Here is a 22,929-nt window from a genome sequence, read left to right as displayed (position 1 = left end):
TTCCCATGTATGTATGTCGTCGTTGTCGATATAACCCCCTCCCGGATAACTTCGACTGTGATAACTTATACCACGGGAGCACCCCCCGGCCCTCTCGCTCGACCAAAACTCTCGAGGACACCCAAACCCTAGAAAAAAACAATGTCGGTCTCCTACCCCCTCCCGCCGCGCCCCTACCCTTGAAGCGTTGCCGAGGCCACCCCAAACCCGGAATAAGCTAGGTCTACATTTGGCACTAATATATCCACATGCTGTCATGTTTGTGTAATAATTGCCATGTTGTAATATTTGCAGAAACAATGGAGTTCGGACGAGACGAGGAACAAGAACAGGTATTGGGGGACATAATCTTAGCCGGAGGTGATGTCATGTCGTATCTTAACGACAATGATGGTCTGGAAGCAGAACAGGGTGAAGAAGAAGCAGGCTATGGTGATCGAAGAATGGAGGAGGAAAGACATGATTATGATGGCTCCGGTGACCCAATGCTGGTGCAAGACGGAGCCTGTGGTGACGGCTCTGGTGACCGAACAGAGTCCGGCCAGGTAAACATATTAGGTAAGCCTGTGATGACTAGCTAATTGATGCATTCATTGTTTTGGTATGTACACATAATAATTAACTCTCGTCTAATTCTTCTTTTTTCTAGCCCTCCGGATCGAGCACAACTTCGGTAAAGAGGCGAGGCCCGAAGAAAAAGTTGCGCTCGGATGAAAGGTTTGAGATCATAGAAATCGCGCGCGATGGCATGCCGATTGAACCCATCCGGACAAAGGAAGCATTTTCTGGTCAGTGCGGGGTTCTTGTTAGGGACAAGATCCCGATCAGCATCCAGCAATGGTGTAAGCCTAAGAACGAAGACCCTGAGGTGTCTTATGTCAATGATATGCAGAAAGATGATCTTTGGACTGAGCTGAAGGCAAATTTCACCCTACCGCCAGAGGAGGATCTGGAGAAGCCAGTTAAAGAGAAATTAATCAAGTCTCATGCTCTTAAGAAGATGGCAGACCTATTCAGGAGGTGGAAGAATGAGCTGAAAACGTTTGTCGACAAAGAAGAGACACCAGAATTCATCGGAAGATATGAGAAGATCAGAGATCACTGGCCCGCATTTGTGGCCTACAAGACATCGGAAAAGAGTAAGAAGATGTCGGCGACAAACAAGAAAAATGCTGCAAAGAAGAAGCTTCACCATCGCACAGGGTTAGGTGGCTACCTCAAAGCCCGGCCTAAGTGGGCCAATGCTGAGAATGATCTGCTTGATAAAGGGATCGAACCAGAGACAATGAACTGGCCAGACCGTTGCCCGACTTGGTTCTTCGGGGCTGGCGGAACCTTGGACCCTGGATCAGGGAATTGCGTTTGGACGGACGAGAAAATGAACATACCAGTCAAGAAGCTAAAGCACTATATCGATGCAGCGCAGCAAGGGACGTTCGTTCCAGACAAAGAGAACGACGAGCTCTCAATGGCCCTCGGGAATCCTGAGCACCCTGGACGGACACGAGGCACGCCAGGCTCCGTTCCGTGGAATGCTGGTTTTCCGGACACAGGAGGTTACAAATGCTAGGAGAGGAGGAAAAAAGTGGAGCATGCCCAAATTCAGGCGCTGCCCGCAAGGGTACAAGCGATAGAGGAACAAGAAGAAAATCGCAGCAAGCGACCTGCCGAAGCTTCCCCCGAAGCTACCCCGCCATCGCAGCGGAGAAGCAGCGTGGCTTCCACCGAGCTGCTTCAGCCAAAGCATGTCTTGACGGCTCCTGCCAGCTATCCCGTGGATGCTATCACGGAGTCTCAAAATTGCCACCTTATGACGCAATGGATGAATTTGAAGGTCAAGGCGGCTGTTGGCTCTGTTTTTCCTACTGAACCCGGCGCAACTTTTCACTGCCAGCCGATTCCAGAAGGATATGCTAGGGTGATGGTGGATGAAATAACGGAGGGATTTGAGGACCTCCAGCTTGACCACCCTACCGGTGAAGGGGAGACTCGGCTGGGTTCTGCTCTAAAGACTCCATGCCTATGGCGGAAGGAGCTCATCAACCTTCCGAACTGGACGCCTCCGCCTCCTCCTCCTCCGGAGAGTCAGGGCACTCCGCCTCCTCCGCCGCCTCCTCCTCCGGCGAGTGATGATTAGGGCACTCGACCTCCTTCTCCGGCGCGTGGCGGCACTCCGCTTCCTTCTCCGCCTGCGCCGGCGCGCCCGAGCAGCCAGCCTCCTCCTTCTCCGCCTCGTCTGCAAGGGCGGACGAGACCCACCGCCGCTCCAGCTGCTCCGGCGCGTCATAGTCCTTCTCCTCTGCCTCGTAAGCAAGGAAAGAAGACAGCCGCAGCCGCTCCGTCTGCTCTGCCGGCGTCTAGCAGTACAACCAGAGGCGGGAGGCAATATAGATTCGGTCCTTCTCTGAAGACTCCAGAGAAGTTACCATACGAGAGGACCCCGAAGGAGAATGGCAAGATCGCGCGAGCCGAAGTGAGGAACTTCTTTGAAGGGGTGAAAGCAAAGAAACATCCACCTCTGGAGGAGAAGGTAGATCCGGTGAAAGTGAAGCGCACTCTGGCTGCCCTGAAAAAACTAGCAAAGTCTTCGCCGAAAGGCAACTATGACCGCATTATTGCGAAGTCATTTGTCGAAGCGGAGCGGTCGGGAAGTACTGTCAGTGATCAAAGGTTAAAAGAACGACGAGCTGGGAAAAAAATTCCCCTGCTTGGCGAACAAGCGAACCAATCGTGCCCCCCCTCGCTCAAGGTGCCTACTAATGATCCGAGGATGGTGCCCGGTTATAGCAATCTTGGAGATTACCTGCCCGACGATGTACGTTATGGGTTCTTGGAGGTGGAGGAACACAAATACGAGTACGGGAAGCCTCTCGTCAAAGATGAAAGATGTCTAACAACGATGATGCGAAGATTCCATGATTGGTACATGAAAACCTACAGAGAGTCCAGGGGAGGAATACTTTGACGCTGAGAGTTAGAGAGGAGCATGACCTCGTTGGAATTGAACTTTTGAATGTTCCATTTGAGGAGTTCTTCCAGTTTTTCAATCAAAAGGCCCTTGATAAAGCAACGGTCACTTGCTACTGTCTGTAAGTAGTACTACTTCTGTCATTAAGACTCTCTATATAGGTCAGCTCTTTCATTGCATGTATTTATAATTATCCTCACTATATTGTGCATATTGAAGATCGCCGAATTGATGAAAAGACAAATCTGTTATATTGGGTTCATTAACACAAATCTCATAGATGCAACTGAGGTTAAATATCATGCTGAAGATACCGAGGCCAACTTGCTATGATCATTGGTAATAAATGAAAACAAAGATATAATACTCTTTCCTTACAACTTCAAGTGAGTGTTACTGTCTTGTGCATATTCGGTTTCCCTTATTAGTCCAGGTTATAGTAATGTAATTGATGAGTTATGCATGCGTGCGCAGGTTCCACTATATTCTCCTAGAGATTAAGCTTGAGCAGGGACTAGTACCCGTCTTAGACTCGAGACGAAAAGATCCCCAGGACTATGCAGACATGACTCAAATGCTCGAGAAGTAAGTTAAATCGATCATTATCCACCATATCAGCAACTTTGTTCATTTCCTGATATCAAGTAATTGTTTTCTTTGTCTGGTAGAGTTTGGAGAAAATTCACCAAAAAAGCTCCGGGACTGCTGAAGAATCTGCAATTTAGACACCCGAAATTAAGTACTATAGTAACATGTTCCACGCATCTCCTAGTGATTCAAGCGCTAGTTTCATCAATACCATTTGGCATGCTTGCTTATCAGTTTGATTGACCTCTATTTCTTGTAAAGTGGTTGTGGCAGGAACAACGGAATGATTTTTGTGGATACTATGTTTGCGAGTCCATCCGCCACACGACTTGTGAACGGGGCTACTCTGATGAACAATATGAAGTGCGTAAGCAATAATATTCACAATTTTATTTTATTACCATCATTTGTGTTGAGTTTCATTTATTCATATATATATGTATTGAACCCCTTGTTCAAATTAGATGTTTCAGATGCGGGATGAACTCCTAGCACCAGATCGTATGCGAGCAATTCAAGAGGAATTGGCGGCATTCTTCCTTGACCACGTGATCGCTGAAGACGGTGAATACTATGTGGACCCTGTGTTCATATATAATTAGGACATTAATTACATTGTAAGAGATAATTATTGTATATATGTAGCCGGTAGTGTCGGATAGATATACGAGAACTTGTTGTTCGACCAATCTCTCGGAGAAGGAGAGGTGGTCGATATCACTTCTCTCTGTATGCATATGTTCATGACGATCTTCTGTTTCCTCATTTGCTTACTAGCTAGCGTGTCTAGTCCTCTCTATATATACGTATATATAGCGTCGACCAAGCATGGACATAAGAGAGGACACTTCTCTCTATTAATTACCTAGCTAACACAATATATGAAACACCTAAATTAAACCCCCAAAACCCCCAACCCCCCCCCTAAAAAAAACCCCAGCCCCTGAAATGCTGACGTGTGGATGCCTATTGGTCCCGGTTGGTGCCACCAACCGGGACCAAAGGCCCTCCTGCCTGGGCTCAACGCACCGGCCACGTGGAGGCCCATCTGTCCCGGTTCGTGTAAGAACCGGGACTAAAGGGTTAGGGCATTAGTAACGACCCTTTAGTCCCGGTTCACAAACGGGACAAAAGGCCCTTACCAACCGGGACGAATGGGGGTTTTTCTACTAGTGGCACCATACAACTTGTATTTTTAGCCTCCCAGTCCGTGGTGGACCAGCAGCCCATTTGCTGGGCGGGCCAACCTACAGAAACCAGCACTCGATTTTTCATCAAGCCCCCAAAACAACGCAGTACTATGTTTGTTTTGAGGCCGAAAACATTACGACAGGGGTTGAGCGGGGGAGGGGGGAAGACAGAGCAAAAAGATTAAAAAGAGCTGATGCGCCATTGCTACCCTAACAAAGCAGGTGCAATTCTTCTCGGGAAGAAGGTGTGCCGTTGACACCCACACGTCACAAATCCCACAGTAGGCATACTAACAAGTTCACACACAAGTACAATAGAAAAGGTAAAGATTTGTATCAAACTCAGGTTCACATGACACGTTCATATTCATAGCCAACATTCACAATCAACAACTCAAAAGATTCATATATACACAAGTTCAGCATGTTTATGCATCCAAATGATTGATAGATCACACGCCAATATTCATAGATAATTCATAAAAAGATTCAGATATACACATGTTCAGTATGTTTATGCATCCAAATGATTGAGATCACAACCAATATCATCCATGGACGAACTTTAATTACCTAGGGTACACACTGGTAAATGTTGTTCAGTTGGAGGCACTTCTTGCTAAAATTAATGCTTGTACGAGTAAACTTTCGAGTACATAAGAGGCACCACAGACAATCTGAACTTTGCTTGTAGGTTTATCCTCAAATAGTGGCCTTGTGCCGAGGGAGGTTTGAGCAACTTGGCCACTACTTTCATCCAACTAGTTTACTGGCTCATCTTGGTCCTGTAGCTCGCAAAAATTCTACATTGCAGACAAGAAAGGAGGCAGTTGAGAAAATGAACCACCCAAATTTTTTGTGCAGTTCAACTGAAATGGAGCATCCCTGGTGTGCAGACTGATTAAGTGCCAGATGAATATACAGCTCAGAGCAATCGGTTTACCATGCATTGCCAGCCCAGAGACCCTGTCTTCTGGCAACACACAACATCTTGGTACAGAAAACAACCGCTTTATTGATGCTAGCGGATCAAAGTTTATATTACAACAGGTAACGAGGCCAAGCGGCACACACGGTGCGGCTGAACAATATGTACATCATTTAGTGAACATAAAGGGGCCTCGATCATAACAACTACGCGGCAGCTGAACAACATCGTAGCGGAACTCCATAGCACAGGGACACCGATGTGGACACGATCTAGACTCGGACAGCACTCGTCTCCAATGAGACCTTCCTGAAATCTGGCATGACACGCCAGGTCAGTACATAGAATGTACTTACAAGCTCACAACAAACATAAACATAATGACAAACAATATCATGATAATTAACCAATTATTAATAATGCAACAATATAGCCAACATGTTGTGATCATGCTCTTGTGAGAAAAATCGCTTGGACTGGCTTACCAACGGTGATCGCTCTTGGATCACAAACATACCAACCTCAAACTAGGGATATCTCATGATCTTTCGGGTGACCACAACCACGACCAATATTTGGTCTCAAACGGTGATCCTTCCGGCGATCAGAACCACGACCAACACTTGGTCTCAAATAACAAGATGACCCTCCCGCCATCATCAATGGTGCAAAGTTCATAACTTAGTGTGCAAGATTTATTAAACGTTGACCCATGGTGTGACCTACTTTCGAGCGTGTCCGTAACCGTGGACTCGGCTATCGATAGATTAATACACTCTGCAGAGGTAGCACACTGTACCCACACCACGGAACCCATGGCCTCGCACTCCCATTCGGGTGGACCAACAGCATTCCGACGAAACCCCTCCATTGTCATGACACTCTCCTGGCCACTCCGACTCACTCCCCACTGGGCTAGTCCTGGGTGGCCCCATGTCTACCAAAGACACAATGATCACTGTCGTGGCCGAAACATAAACTGTCCCACACGGGGACACGGTACCAAAATATCAACAACGGGCACACAAGGTTATGTCTTCTTACCGGGCCAGGGTATCGCGCGCCCATAACCTTCCCTCGTTGGAGGCACCGACTAGAGGCATGAAAACAGAACGGATTAAGGCCTTCCCATAAAGGCAAATGCGGTTGCACTGGGAAAACTCGATTCAGTGGCACCATGACCCGGTCAACGATATATTCAAGTTGAGTTATTATCAGGTTCAACTTAAAGTGAAAATAACCGGTGTCATAGTACGCCATGAAATGCAGCACTAACATATGATCACATATCCACATAAATGACTGAGTCAACTATATCCACACTAAGCATAAACATCAACAACTCATGACACTTCTCTGGTTAGGATTAAACCTTACTTTAAACAGAATCTTTTCTAGCAAATTTATCATTTTTATCATGCAAGAAAAATAACTCCATATAATTATTTATATTCATAACTATATTACTCTTTCATAACAAAAATTAATTCTAGTTTCTTTACCAACTTAGTTAGCTTTAAACTTTCTGTAAATCAAGCATATTAACTTAAACAATCAACTAACAGAATACAAATAACATAATAGTGATTTAAATGCATGGATTAAATCATTCATTCAAGTAGGAAAATCACAAATATTGTAATGGCACCATGAAAATGTTGCTATGGCTTGCCTTAGTACAGATGACGTTCACAAGCCTCCTGGTGATCCTCAAGACAAGCCTCACCCTCTGAAAATATTTATAAACACAAAAAGAAAACATCAAGAACCCTTCTGAAATTCACCAGAAAATCTAGACAGCAGGGAAAAATCCCATTTTTGGTGAGCTGTTAGATTTATTTACAAAGAACACAATGCAAAAAGAATCAATTCATTTGGAGTTATGGTTAAAGAGTTTTGGCTGTGTGAAGCTCTTTGGAAAAATATGAAATTTGAATTTAAATAAAAACAGACTGGGGGGTGACATCGAAGGCGTAAAGCCTCGGAGCGCCACCACTCGTACCGCTTCGCGCGCGTACTGAGTGGCTGACTAGCGGGCCCCGCTAGTCAGGTGAGGGGGAGAGGGAGAAGGAAACAGAGGATGGTGCGGCTTCGCCGGAGCACACGCCGGCGACAAGGGCTTCTTGGCCAAAACGAGAGGGGGGGATCGAGACAGGAGACGGAGGCGCACCTGCCCGTACCCATAGAGTAGCTAGGGGTGGTCGGACATCGTCGTAATCAACCTCTCTAGCGGAGGCACAGAGCGGAGGTCACCGGAGACGAAGACGACGGCGAACAGAGGCGACTCCAGGGGCTCCAACCAGGCGGAACAGCACCACCGGAGAGCGGAGGAGGCCCTAGAAGGGTTGCCCGGGCCTGGGAGGGGCTGGAGCTATGGATAGGACCCAGGGGGATCGCCGGCGAGCTCGAGCTCGGGGACGGCGGCTCGCGGCCTGCCCGGCCGGGCTACGACTATCTACGAGATTGTGGAGTGTGTGGGAGGCGTGGATGGTTCTTGAGGAGGCTGGGGAGGGCTCCATTTATAGACAAGCATCGAGGAGGGTTTGGGCTCCACCGATGGACACATGGACACGGTGCCCGGCGATGAACGACATCGGTTAGAGCAGGAGAAGGCGACGCAGCTGACGCGGGGACTGTGGGCGAATGGGGACGAGCACAGGGGCACTGGGGTGACGATGAGCACAGTGCGCACCGCACTGTTACGTTGGCCGGACCGCGCCTGTGCTCACTGTGGTGAGCTCCGGCATCGGCGAGCGCCAGGAGGGAGTTAAGAGAGCTTGGACGAAGATTGTGGCGAAATTTGGCAAGCTTAGGCAGTCGGGGCAGCGAGCACACGAGCAACGGAAGCTCGGGCGCGACGCAGAGCGTGTTGACACACAGGTTGGCATCGTGTACATGCGTGGTCACCGCATGAACTCTGCCCTCAGGCCGACCTAAGTCCAAATTTCATGCCTGGCTTGTTGTTCGTGATAGTTTTGAAGATTACCACACTTTGGTTTGGACCCTGACGCAGTAGGATAGATTTTAACTGCCTAGTAAGTTTCTGATCAGTAACTTTGAGAGCTTACTATGGTCAAACGGCTGGGAGTTGGGAGCTGGGATTTGGAGGTTAGCAATCATCTACTAAGGTGATGATGCACAAGAAAAATCAGCCACAATGGATCAAGTAAAATGGTAGTTGCTGTAGAAACCACCATTTCTGTCCAGAACAGAAAATATTTTCTGTAGCAAAAAATAGTCCAAAAAGTGATGAAATATTTTTTCTTAGGAAGGTGCCCTAGGGTTGAAAGAATATTTGTGAATTTTCTCAGATTTTTGTGGGCAAGAAAAATTGGGGTTGCTTTGGAGCACATTGAGCTAGCTAGGGTTTAAGAGAGGGAAATGAATATTTTTCATTTAAGAAAAATATTCCAAATATTATTTTGAGGTGAACCAGAGTGGGAATGATGGTTAGAGAGGGAAATGGGACACTTGGGTGAAAGCTAAGGGGTACCCAAGTGTTTAAGTCCATATGAAAAGATTCAAAACTCCAAATTTCAAATTCAAACCAACTGAAAATCAGGCAAAGAAAAGAGGGCAAAAACCAGGCTATCACAAACCTCCCCCACTTAGAATGAATCTCGTCCTCAAGATTCGGTTTCTTGGGAAAACCATTCTGGATAATGTGCCTTTAGAAATTCTTCCCGTTCCCACGTTGATTCTGACTCTGTGTGATGCTCCCATTGAACCTTGTAGAACTTCCTTACTTTACTACGAGTGACCCTTTTCATCTGATCCAAAATTTTAACCGGCCTCTCTTCATATGTTAAGTCCTTTGCCAACTCTATTTCAGTCATAGCAGTCTTTTTCTCAGGCCGCGATATGCATCAGCTCAATTGTGAAACATGAAACACGTTGTGCACGTCCGACAATTCAGGGGGTAGTTCCAACTGATATGCAACAGTACACACTCGTGACATAACTGGAAATGGACCAATAAATCTGGGTGCCAACTTTCAACAAGTCTGGAATCTCTTGATTCCTTTCATAGGAGTGACTCGGAGGTATACGTGTTCTCCGGGTTCAAAACTGATCTGTCGATGCTTTGCATCATAATAACTCTTCTGTCGGGATTGGGACAATTGCAATCCGTCTCTGATTTCCTAAACTTGTTTCTCAGCTTCCATCATGAGATATGTTCCGAAGATACGGCTATCTCCAGTTTGAGACCAATTCAAAGGAGTGCGACACTTACGGCCATAGAAAGCCTCATATGGTGACATCTTTAGACTGGTCTGGAAGCTATTGTTGTAAGAGAACTCGGCATACGGCAGACAGTCTTCCCATTTAGGTCCTTGGGCCAAATCACATGTTCGTAGCATATCTTCGAGTATTTGGTTTACTCGCTCTGTCTGTCCATCAGTGTGAGGATGATAAGTGGTACTGTATTTCAGCGCTGTCCCCAAGGCTTGATGGAGATGTGACCAAAAAGTGGAGGTAAAAAGTGAACATCGGTCAGAAGTGATGGTTCGGGGTACTCCTTGCAGACTGACTATTCTGGATACATACATCTGTGGAAGTTGATCCGCTCGATATGTGGTTCTAATCGGGATAAAGTGAGCAACCTTGGTTAAGGTGTCCACTATGACCCAGATTGCATCATTGCCTCGCTGAGTCTTAGGTAGTCCTGTGATGAAATCCATGCAGACATCATCCCATTTCCATTGTGAAACTAGCAACGGTTGGAGAAGTCTGGCTGGCTTCTGATGCTCCGCCTTCACCTTGTTGCATATGTCGCAACATGCCACAAAATAGGCAATATCTTTCTTCATTCCATCCCACCAGAATATTTGTCGAGGGTCTTCATACATTTTCGTACCTCCAGGGTGAATGGAATACGAAGATTCGTGTGCTTCTGACAGGATTTACTGCTTTAAATCCGCTTGATTGGGTACACAAATCCTTCCACGGAAGCGGAGGGTACCAAATTGATCCTTCGAGAAATCTGAGGTCTGTCCTGTTACCATATTCTTGGCACGTTTCTGCAGGATGGTGTCAGCTGGCTGGTCCTTGCGGATCTCTTCCTCAAGTGTGGGGGCAACTTCCAAAATATTAGCAAGGCCGGCATCAACTATGACCAGGTTGAGCTGAGCAATCTCCTCTTGAAGTTCAGGAGGCAAGGATTTCAATATGACATTTAGGCTGACAGGCCTTCGACTGAGTGCATCGACAACCATGTTAGCCTTACCCGGGTGGTAATTTATTCCAAGACCATAATCCTTGACTAAATCAAGCCATCTTCGTTGACGGAGGTTTAAATCTGGCTGAGTAAATATATACTTGAGACTTTTGTGATCGGTAAAAATTTGGCACCTCTTCCCGATAAGATAGTGTCTCCAAATTTTTTAGAGCATGAACTACCGCGGCCAATTCTAGACCATGAGTAGGATAATTTCCTTCATGGGGTCGTAGATGTCGTGATGCATAGGCTACTACCTTGCCGTCTTGCATAAGTACGCATCCAAGTCCTTGTCTGGAGGCATCACAGTATACATCAAAACTACAGTAGATATTAGGAAGAGTCAACACAGGTGCATTCGTCAGCCGTATCTTTAGCTCATTGAAACTTTTCTCACAATCCTCAGTCCATTCAAACTTCTTATCCTTTTTGAGTAGCTCCATCATGGGTTTAGCAATCTTGAAAAACCCTTCAATGAAATGATGGTAGTAACCGGCTAATCCAAGAAAACTCCGGATCTATGATATGGTTGTGGGTGGCAACCAATCGAGCACATCCTTTACTTTGATCGGGTCCACGGCTATACCTTTGGCGGATAGCACATGTCCAAGAAATCCAACTTGCTTGAGCCAAAATTTGCATTTACTGAATTTGGCGTATAGCTGATGATCGCGGAGTCGTTGTAACACTGTCCGGAGGTGTTCTTTGTGATCTTCTTCACTTCTTGAGTAAATAAGTATGTCATTGATGAAGACTACCATGAACTTATCGAGGAAGTCCATGAATACTTTGTTCATCATATCCATGAAGAAGGTAGGGGTGTTGGTGAGACCAAAGGACATAACTGTATATTCATAAAGACCGTATCGAATGGTGAATGCGGTCTTAGGAATATCTTCCTTTTTAATCTTGAGCTGATGATATCCTGTCCATAAATCAATCTTGGAGAATACCTTGGCCCCACTGAGCTGATCAAACAAGTCATCAATCCTTGGCAACGGATATTTGTTTTTGATAGTGACATCATTCAGCTGACAGTAATCCACACACATGCGGAGGCTGCCATCCTTTTTGTCCACGAAGATAGCAGGTGATCCCCATGGTGAAGAGCTGGGATGGATATATCCTTTCTGGAGCATTTCATCAAGTTGTTTCTTTAGCTCCACTAATTCTGATGAGGGCATCCGGTAATACTTCTTGTATAAAGGTGCGGTTCCAGGCACAAGATCTATTGCAAAATAAAGCTCTCGATCTGGTGGCATGCCTGGCAGCTCTTCTGGAAATACATCAGGAAACTCACTGACCACCGAAATTAATTCCAATTCAGCCACAGCGGTGAAGACCATTTGTTTATTGGGTATGCTTCTACGAGCATAGAATTTGGTAATCTGCCCCTTCTGACTGGTCAAAGTGACTTCTCGGGTCGCGCAATTTATGCATACTTGATATTGAGTCAGCCAGTTCATACCCAAGATAACATCCAACTTAGCAAACTCGATAATTATCAAAGAAGTTGGAAAATAGACTCCGTTCATATTGATTTCCAGATTACGGCAGACCGGATTGCTCTTGATTAGGGATCCCGGGGTTTGTACCAGCATATTCTTGCCCAAAAGCGAACAAGGAAATTTGTTTTGGGTAACAAAACTCCGAGAAATAAAAGAGTGGGAAGCCCCAAAGTCAAATAAAATTACTGCAGGTATGTTATTAACAGAAAACATACCAATGACGACTTCGGGGTTCTCTTGGGCTTCATCGGCGGAGAGGTGATGAACGTGCCCAGTGATGTTTTGCTGGTTTGGGCATGATTCCATAAAGTTGACTTGTGGCCTGAATAGAGCCTTCGCCTTGCTGTTCTTGGGACACTGTCTGGCATAATGTTCGGTTTGCCCACAACTGAAGCAAGAATTGTTGCGCTGGCACTCCTCGTGCAATGGGTTGGTCACGACATTCTTGACTTGGGTGCTGGTCTTATTAACATTTTGTTGCCAATTGGGCTTGTATTCCACCTGAGTCTGCTGCCAGGTATGAGCCTTTGGCACGGGTTGCCCATCCTTCATTGACTCAAACTTGCGCTTGTGGTCGTTGTTAGCAGGCCTATTATCCGATACAAGCTTGTGTTCCCTTTCAGCAATGAAAGCCTTTTTAACCAGAGTTTGGAAATCTGGGAAATCAAACATACTGAGGGTACACCGGAGTTGCAGGTTTAATCCACCAAGAAATCTATCAATTTTTCTTTCTTCAGTAGCCACGTCATATAGGGAGTAACGTGACAGATGATTGAATTTTTGCAAATATTCACCCACAGACTGATTTCCTTGGAGAAGCGCGAGAAATTCACGCTGGTTAGTCTTCATAATTCCAGTAGGGATATGATATTTCCGGAACTGATCCTTGAATTTTGACCAGGTGATTTCTTCATCAACAGCCCACTTGGCTTTTATATTTTCCCACCATATGGCAGCATCGCCTACAAGATAATGAGTTGCAAATGGAACTTTATCATCTTCTTTAGTACGAGCAACCTCAAGTTTCCTCTCAATGGTTCGCAACCAATCGTCTGCATCCAAGGGGTCAATAACCTGACTGAAACTGGTAGGCTTGGTCCTCTGAAAATCTTATAGCTTGGAGTGATGATCGTTCTGATTTCCATTATGTCCAACCATATCTTGCACACTTCTTAATATTTCAATCAGATCATTATTCCATCTTTCCTCAAACATACGCAAAATTTGCTCGGTGGAGGGAAGATTTGGCGGTGGAGGCGGTGGTGGAACGTACGGCTCGGGGGAGTGTCCCGCCTATCGTGCGGAACGACGAACAGGAGTACCCTCGCGAACGTTGCTACTGCTGCCTCCCCGCGGCATCCTATTGTGGCTTTTTCCCAAGACAACACAATTGAGATGAGAAACATTCAAAATAAATTGGGGAAAAGCCAGTAATAAAAGCCCGAGAAAAAACTGAAATGACGACGAAAATACGGTGAATAAAATAGAGTTCCAACATAATTATACATAGACTCATACATGAAAGATAAACAACATGCCAGGTTCAACTAATCTCATACATGAAACAAAACCTCATGACTCGTACGACTACACTCGTACACCATCCTCACGACTGCGAATACTCAGAAGCTCTACTGCTCTGCTGGTGTTGCGGGGTCCTCTCTTGAAGCGGACTCGGATCCTGAACTGACGAGGTTAACTGAGACCTCCAGGTTAAAGGTAACACGACGATGTTGCCTCGAGGGCTCTCCCTCAGGGACAGGTGTGGGGTGAAGCATCGGGGCTACAGGACTAGTGATAAGTGAAACCCACTCGGTAGGGGCAGTGAGAGGATTCACGGTCGCGGCGCCCGAGCTACTCGGAGGAGTAACCGGTGAAACAGGGGAACTACAACTTGCTACAATATAAGGAGTAACTACCAGGGAGGATGGAGCAGTGGCAAATCTAGTAGAGACTAAAGAAGAGGCTAAAGCAGTACGAGCGCGAGTCAGCTCTCGAGCCAGCTCGTGGATCATAAGATAGCTAGCGGTGATATAACGAGCAAGGTGGCTAGCAACACTATCAGACTCCAGATCAATGATAGGGAAACGGACATGACCATTGTCGTGCAGAGATGGATAGTAGTAGAAACTTGGGTGGTTCTACACCCGGACCTTGTTGGAACGAAGCTCGACAAGGACCTCGAACGCAGCAAACTGGACAGCCTGAGAAGTGGTAGAAGCGTAACCGCTCCGAGAGATACGACTGTAAGTGCTGGAATCAGAACTGGTGCGCAGAGTAACCACTGCGTGATACTCATACACTGAGTCAGCTAGACGCTCCCGGTACACACGATAGACTGGATCGTCACCGAGGGGGTACAGCCGATGCCACTCGTTACTAAGGAGATGCGGCGACGTGAACGGCATCAGCTGCAACTGGCACGGATACGGCACCGGAGCCATCTACACTCACAACCATTAGTAGGTTAGCATAAAAATAAAACAAGTGCATGCAATGCAACAACCAGCTACAAATGCTACAGGCACTCAACTTAAACTCGTATCTAACGTCCAGTTAACACGTCGTAGTCTAGCATGGCCTACTGTCAGCGCGGCTCTGATACCAAGCGTTGTGGCACCCCGGCTCAAAGCAACCGGTTTACCATGCATTGCCCACCCAGAGACCCTATCTTCTAACAACACACAACATCTTGGTACAGAAAACAACCGCTTTATTGATGGTAGCAGATCAAAGTTTATATTACAACAGGTAATGAGGCCAAGCGGCACACACGGTGCGATTGAACAATATGTACATTATTTAGTGAACATAAAGAGGCCTCGATCATAACTACTATGCGGCAGCGGAACAACGTCGTAGCGGAACTCCATAGCACAGGGACACCGATGTGGACACGATCTAGACTCTGACAGCACTCCTCTCCAACGAGGCCTTCCTGAAATCTGGCATGACACGCCGGGTCAGTACATTGAATGTACTTGCAAGCTCACAACAAATATAAACATAATGACAAACAATATCATGATAATTAACCAATTATTAGTAATGCAACAATATAGCCAACATGTTGTGATCATGCTCTTGTGAGAAAAATCTCTCGGACTGGCTTACCAACGGTGATCGCTCTTGGATCACAAACGTACCAACCTCAAACTAGGGATATCTCGTGATCTTTCCGGCGACCACAACCACGGCCACTATTTGGTCTCAAACGGTCATCCTTTCGACGATCACAACCACGACCAACACTTGGTCTTAAACAACAAGATCTCCTTCCTGCCATCATCAACAGTCCAAAGTTCATAACTTAGTGTGCAAGATTTATTAAACGTTGACCCATGGTGTGACCTACTTTCGAGCATGTCCGTAACCGTGGACTCGGCTATCGATAGATTAATACACTCTGCAGAGGTAGCACACTGTACCCACACCACGGAACCCATGGCCTCGCACTCCCATTCGAGTGGACCAACGGCATTCTGACGAAACCCCTCCATTGTCATGACACTCTCCCGGCCACTCTGACTCACTCCCCACTGGGCTACTCCTGGGTGGCCCCGTGTCTACCAAAGACACAACGACCACCGTCGTGGCCAAAACATAAACTGTCCAACATGGGGACATGGTACCAAAATCTCAACAACGGGCACACAAGGTTATGTCTGCTTACCGGGCCAGGGTACCGCATGCCCATGACCTTCCCTCGTTGGAGGCACCGACCGGAGGCATGACAACGAACCGAATGAAGGCCTTCCCATAAAGGCAAATGTGGTTGCACTGGGAAAAATCGATTCAGTGGCACCACGACCCGATCAACGATATATTCAAGTTGAGTTATTATCAGGTTCAACATAAAGTGAAAATAACCGGTGTCATAGTATGCCATGAAATGCAACACTAACATATGCATCACATATCCACGGAAATGACTGAGTCAAGTATATCCACACTAAGCATAAACATCAACAACTCATGACACTTCTCTGGTTAGGATTAAACCTTACTTTAAACAGAATCTTTTCTAGCAAATTTATCATTTTTCTCATGCAAGAAAAATAACTCGATATAATTACTTATATCCACTATATTACTCTTTCATAACAAAAATTAATTCTAGTTTCTTTATGAACTTAGTTAGCTTTAAACATTCTGTAAATCAAGCATATTAACTTAAACAAGAAACTAACAGAATATAAATAACATAATAGTGATTTAAATGCATGGATTAAATCATTCATTCAAGTAGGAAAATCACAAATATTGTAATGGCACCATGAAAATGTTGCTATGGCTTGCCTTAGTACAGATGAGGTTCACAAGCCTCCTTGTGATCCTCAAGACAAGCCTCACCCTCTAAAAATATTTATAAACACAAAAAGAAAACATCAAGAACCCTTCTGAAATTCACCAGAAAATCTAGACAGCAGGGGAAAATCCCATTTTTGGTGAGCTGTTAGATTTCTTTACAAAGAACACAATGCAAAAAGAATCAATTCATTTGGACTTATGGTTAAAGAGTTTTGGCTGTTTGAAGCTCTTTGGAAAAATATGAAATTTGAATTTAAATAAAAACAGACTGGGGGGGTGACATCGAAGGCGTAAAGCCTCGGAGCGCCACCACTCATACCGCTTCACACGCGTACTGAGTGGCTGACTAGCGGGCCCCGCTAGTCAGGTGAGGGGGAGAGGGAGAAGGAAACAGAGGATGGTGCGGCTTCGCCGGAGCACACGCCGGCGACAAGGGCTTCTTGGCCAAAACAAGAGGGGGGATCGAGACAGGAGATGGAGGCGCACCTGCCCGTACCCGTAGAGTAGCCAGGGGTGGTCGGACAGCGTCGTAATCAACCACTCTAGCGGAGGCAGAGAGCGGAGGTCGCCAGAGACGAAGACGGCGGCGAACAGAGGCGACTCCAGGGGCTCCAACCAGGCGGAACAGCACCACCGGACAGCGACGGAGGCCCTAGAAGGGTTGCCCAGGCCTGGGAGGGGCTGGAGCTATGAAGACGACCCAGGGGGATCGCCAGCGAGCTCGAGCTCGGGGAGGGGCTGGAGCTACGGCTATCTACGAGATTGTGGAGTGTGTGGCAGGTGTGGATGGTGCTCGAGGAGGCTGGGGAGGGCTCCATTTATAGCCGAGCATCGAGGGGGGTTCGGGCCCCGCGGTGGACACCTGGACACAGCGCCCGGTGATGAACAGCGTCTGTGAGAGGAGGAGAAGGCGACGCAGCTCACGCGGGGACGAGCACAGGGGCACTGGGGTGACGACGAGCACAGTGCGCACCACACTGTTGCGTTGGCCAAATCGCGCCCGTGCTCGCTGCAGCATCGACGAGCGCCAGGAGGGAGTTAAGAGAGCTTGGACGAAGATTGTGGCGAATTTTGGCAATCTTATGCAGTCGGGGCAGCGAGCACGCGAGCAACAAAAGCTCGGGCACGACGCATGGCGCGTCGACATGCAGGTTGGCATCGTGTACACGTGTGGTCACTGCGTGAACTCTGCCCTTAAGCCGACCTAAGTCCAAATTTCATGTCTGGCTTGTTGTTCGTGGTAGTTTTGAAGATTACCACGCTTTGGTTTGGACCTAGACGCAGTAGGATAGATTTCAGATGCCTAGTAAGTTTCTGATCAGTAACTTTGAGAGCTTACTGTGGTCAAATGGCTGGGAGTTGGGAGCTGGGATTTGGAGGTTAGAAATCATCTACTAAGGTGATGATGCATAAGAAAAATCAGCCACAATGGAGAAAGTAAAATGGTAGTTGCTGTAGAAACCACCATTTCTGTCCAGAACAGAAAATATTTTCTATAGCAAAAATACTCCAGAAAGTGATGAAATATTTTTGCTCAGGAAGGTGCCCTAGGGTTCAAAGAATATTTGTTAATTTTCTTAGATTTTTGTGGGCAAGAAAAATTGGGGTTGCTTTGGAGCACATTGAGCTAGCTGGGGTTTAAGAGAGGGAAATTAATATTTTGCATTTAAGAAAATTATTCCAAATATTATTTTGAGGTGAACCAAAGTGGGAATGATGGTTAGAGAGGGAAATGGGACACTTGGGAGAAAGCCAAGGGGTACCCAAGTGTTTAAGTCCATATGAAAAGATTCAAAACTCCAAATTTCAAATTCAAACCAACTGAAAATCAGGCAAAGAAAAGAGGGCAAAAACTAGGCTGTCACAGGAACCTATTATTAAAATTAAAATTAAAGATCATGAATGCTATGCTTTATGGGTGCTAGTGTTTCCATGATTCCTAAAACTTTGTGTGATGTGCTAGGTTTCCCTGAATTTGATGATTGTTCTTTAAATTTGCATCTTGCAGATTCCACCATTAAGAAACGTATGGGAAGGATTAATGATGTTCTTATTGTTGCAAATAGGAATTATGTGCCCATAGATTTCATTGTTCTTGATATGGATTGCAATCCTACTTGTCCTATTATTCTTGGTAGACCTTTCCTTAGAACGATTGGTGCAATTATTGATGTGAAAGAAGGAAATATTAGATTCCAATTTCCATTAAGGAAGGGCATGGAACACTTTCCTAGGAATAAAATTAAATTACCTTATGAATCTATTATAATAGCCACTTATGGATTGCATACCAAAGATGATAATACCTAGATCTATTCTTGTTTTATGCCTAGCTAGGGGCGTTAAACAATAGCGCTTGTGGGGAGACAACCCAATTTTATTTTTGTTTCTTGTTTTTGGTTTGTGGTTAGTAATAAATAAATCATCTATCCTATGTTATGATTGTGTTTTTTGTGTTTTAATTAGTGTTTGTGCCAAGTAAATCCTTTAGGATCTTCTTGGATGATTGTTGTTTGATCTTGCTGAAAAATCATAAAGTATGCGCTCACGAGAATAATTTTAATTTTTTACCAGAGAGCGATAAAATAGAAATTCCAACTGCAGTAGATCAACATACCAATTATTTAGGACGTCGTAATTTATCAGGATGTTTGGAGTTACATAAGTATTCGGAACCTACATATTACTACAGACTGTTCTGTTTTTGACAGATTCTGTTTTTCGTGGGTTGTTTGCTTATTTTGATGAATCTATGGCTGGTATAGGGGGGTATGAACCATAGATAAGTTGGAATACAGTAGGTTTAACACCAATATAAATAAATAATGAGTTCATTACAGTACCTTAAAGTGGTGATTTGTTTTTTTATACTAACGGAGCTCATGAGATTTTCTGCTGAGTTTTGTGTTGTGAAGTTTTCAAGTTTTGGGTAAAGATTTGATGGATTTTGGAATAAGGAGTGGCAAGAGACTAAGCTTGGGGATGCCCAAGGTACCCCAAGGTAAAATTCAAGGACAACCAAAAGCCTAAGCTTGGGGATGCCCCGGAAGGCATCCCCTCTTTCGTCTTCGTCCATCAGTAACTTTACTTGAGGCTATATTTTTATTCACCACATGATATGTGTTTTGCTTGGTGCGTCTTGTATGATTTGAGTCTTTGATTTTTAGTTTACCCCAATCATCCTTGCTGTACATACCTTTTGGAGAGACACACATGAATCAGAATTTATTAGAATACTCTTTGTGGTTCACTTATATCTTTTGAGCTAGATAATTTTGCTCTAGCGCTTCACTTATATCTTTTAGAGCATGGTGGTGGTTTTACTTTATAGAAATTATTGATCTATCATGCCTCACTTATATCATTTTGAGAGTCCTTTATAAGAGCATGGTAATTTTCTTTGGTAGTTGTCACAGCCCTAGCTCAGCCCTATTGTCTTTACTTGATCAATCATGTCATCATGTTTAAATTCCAAATGAATTTGAAATGGGGACTGTTAAACCCTAGTAGCAAATGAATTCAACTAGGGTCAAAATTAAATCTTTTCAATGATCCTGAAATGCCCCTCTAAAATGTACATAATCTTTGCCTTGGTCCATAACCTCTGCCAAAAATGGTGCTCACTTTTCTAGAACACTTTGGATCTTTGAATTAAATCTTAAAGTATTTGCATTTGGACATTTAAATGCTATAAATATTTTTAAATGTCAAAATAATCTTGGAAGTAGTTTTGGGCTGTCGGAATTAATTTAAGAGGAGCCCATAAATATTTTCAGCATTTTACGAAATGATTTAGTATTATTATTAAATCAAATCAAATGTCCAAAAAGAAAACAGAAAAAATAGAAAAGAAACTCACCTGGCGGCCTGGCACTGTGCAGCCCAGCGGCCCAGCAGGCTGGCTCAGCCGGCTGGCACTGCCAGTCGTCCCCTTCCTCGCGCTAGGAGGACAGGCGCACGCGCCCGGTGCGCGCGACCACGCGTCCGGCCACCTACTGCCTGTCTGCCTCACCCCCTCATCGCCCTAGACGCCCTGGACGACGCCACGCCCACCCCCGAGACCTCTCTCACTCTCTCTCATTCCTCCCCCTCCCCTGTATCTCTCTCTTTCGCACGACCGAACGCCGCCGCCGCTGCCGCTCACACCGCGCGCAGCCACAGCTACCCCCGTGCCTCATCGTCGTGACCACGAGCTTCGCCAACCCATGTAGCACCACTTCATCGAAGAAAGCGATCCCGGACGGCCTCCATCGTCTCCACCATCGCCTTCTCCAACACCGGCCGCCGAGGATCTTCTCCATCGATTCGGCCACTCCGGCGCGTCCCCGAGCCCGCTAACCATCCCTGCAGCTCCGCGGTGAGCCGCTGACCCGATTACCCCTTGCCCCATCGTCCCTAGCAACCTGTAGCGGCCGTCCCCATGAGCTCCGAAGCTCGCCGCCGTTAGGCCTCATCGCCGCCACAGCCAGAGCTAGCTACGACCACAACCGAGCACTTCAACATGCTTAGAACGCCGTCAGGAGCCTAGAACACTCACCCGTTGCTCCTGCCGTGCTCTGCAGTGTCGTTTTTGCCGATGCCTGAACTTCGGCTGCCGCGCAAGTCACTGCCGCCGTTGATTTAGACCACGGGAGCTGCTACTTCCTGCACCCCTGTACGCGGAGCACTCCAGGCTTTACGTAGAGCCTAGTCGCGCACCAAACCATCGCTGGACGACGGTTTCCGAAGCTCGCCGCCGAGTTCTGTGGTCACCGGCGACATATCGCCGGCGTATCTGATGTGGCTATGTCATTAGCTGCTAATGACCCCACTAATTACCTCCCTAAGCCACTGCCAAACGGGCCCCACGCCCTTCATTAACCACTGTTAATTCCTGTTTAGTTTAATTTAATCAAAGTGGACCCACGCACCAGAGTTGACTGTGCTGACGTGGCCGTTGACCAGACCCATATGTTTGTGACCCTAGACTGCACTGTGAGACTGACCAGTGGGACCCACAGGTTAGGTTTGACTTGGACCGTCTCCATTGACTGCTGACGCCACGCTGACGCAATGCTGACGCAATAACTCATTTACTGGATTATTCTTATTCAGGAAATTCCAGAAAATAGTGCTAACTTCTAAAATTCATAGAAATTCAACCATAACTCAGAATGAAATAAGTTATATGTGAAAAATGATCAGAAAAATCCAATCTATCCATCTGTACTGGTTTCATGCATGTTAGAGAAACCTAACCTTGATGTTTAGATGAAACAATATAATGCATTTATATGAGTTCATATTTTGGGTTTGCATTTGAATCTTTGATTCAAATGAACTCAAACCACCCTGTTCAAATCTGCATTAGCCAAAACACACTCATTTTGCCATGTCATTGCATGCATCATATTGTTGCATATTGCCATGTAATGATTGTGTTACAGGTGTGATCTTCGTGGTAGGTTCTGCCTTCGAGGATATTCACGAGTATCCAGCTGAAGGGCAGTACCCCTCGACCACTCTGTCAGGCAAGCAAAACCCCCTTGTTCATTCCGATACAATCCCGCTCTCTCGCTCCTGCTCTCTTTTACTGCATTAGGACAACAACGATTCAACTATTACATGCCATGGTAGTTGAACCCCTTTTCCTCTGCATGACCTATCATTGCCATAGTAAATAGATGAAACCCACTAGCATGAGTAGGAGTTGTTTGAGCCCTGATGTGCCTACTCATTCATGCTTGTTTGTCATGCCTGCTACTGCTTAGAGTTGAGTCAGGTCTGATTCATCGGGGTTGAATTGGAATGGTGATGAACATGTCCTACTGTGTGTGAGCTAAGTGTGTGAACATGATTTGGTAAAGGTAGCGGTGAGAGCCCATGTAGGAGTACATGGTGGGCTGTCTTATTGAAGTCGTCCTCAGGAACTGAGTTCTGTGTTTGTGATCCATGAACAGCTACTACCACACATTGGGATCCTTAGTTGACTCTCTTGACTTATTAATCGCCTTGATCTTTGTCCAGGAGTTGCAACTAGTTTCTGGTGTTTGTAGGATATGTGTTGGAGGCCGTGCATAGCACTGACCCTAGGGATGGGCTATGATGCGGTAGATACACCATGGCACGGTGTACTGGGCACCCGTTTGGTGTCTCGGGAACCCTGCACACATCGTTTGGGGCTGTGAGCGAAACCTCGGCCGGATCTCCTCGCGGATGGAACCCAAATAGACGATAAA

This window comes from Triticum urartu, chromosome 6A (genome assembly GCF_056163025.1).
Source record: "Triticum urartu cultivar PI428250 chromosome 6A, HENAU_Tu73, whole genome shotgun sequence".
NCBI classification, from domain to species: Eukaryota; Viridiplantae; Streptophyta; class Magnoliopsida; order Poales; family Poaceae; genus Triticum; species Triticum urartu.
Note: the sequence above shows the minus strand (reverse complement) of the source record.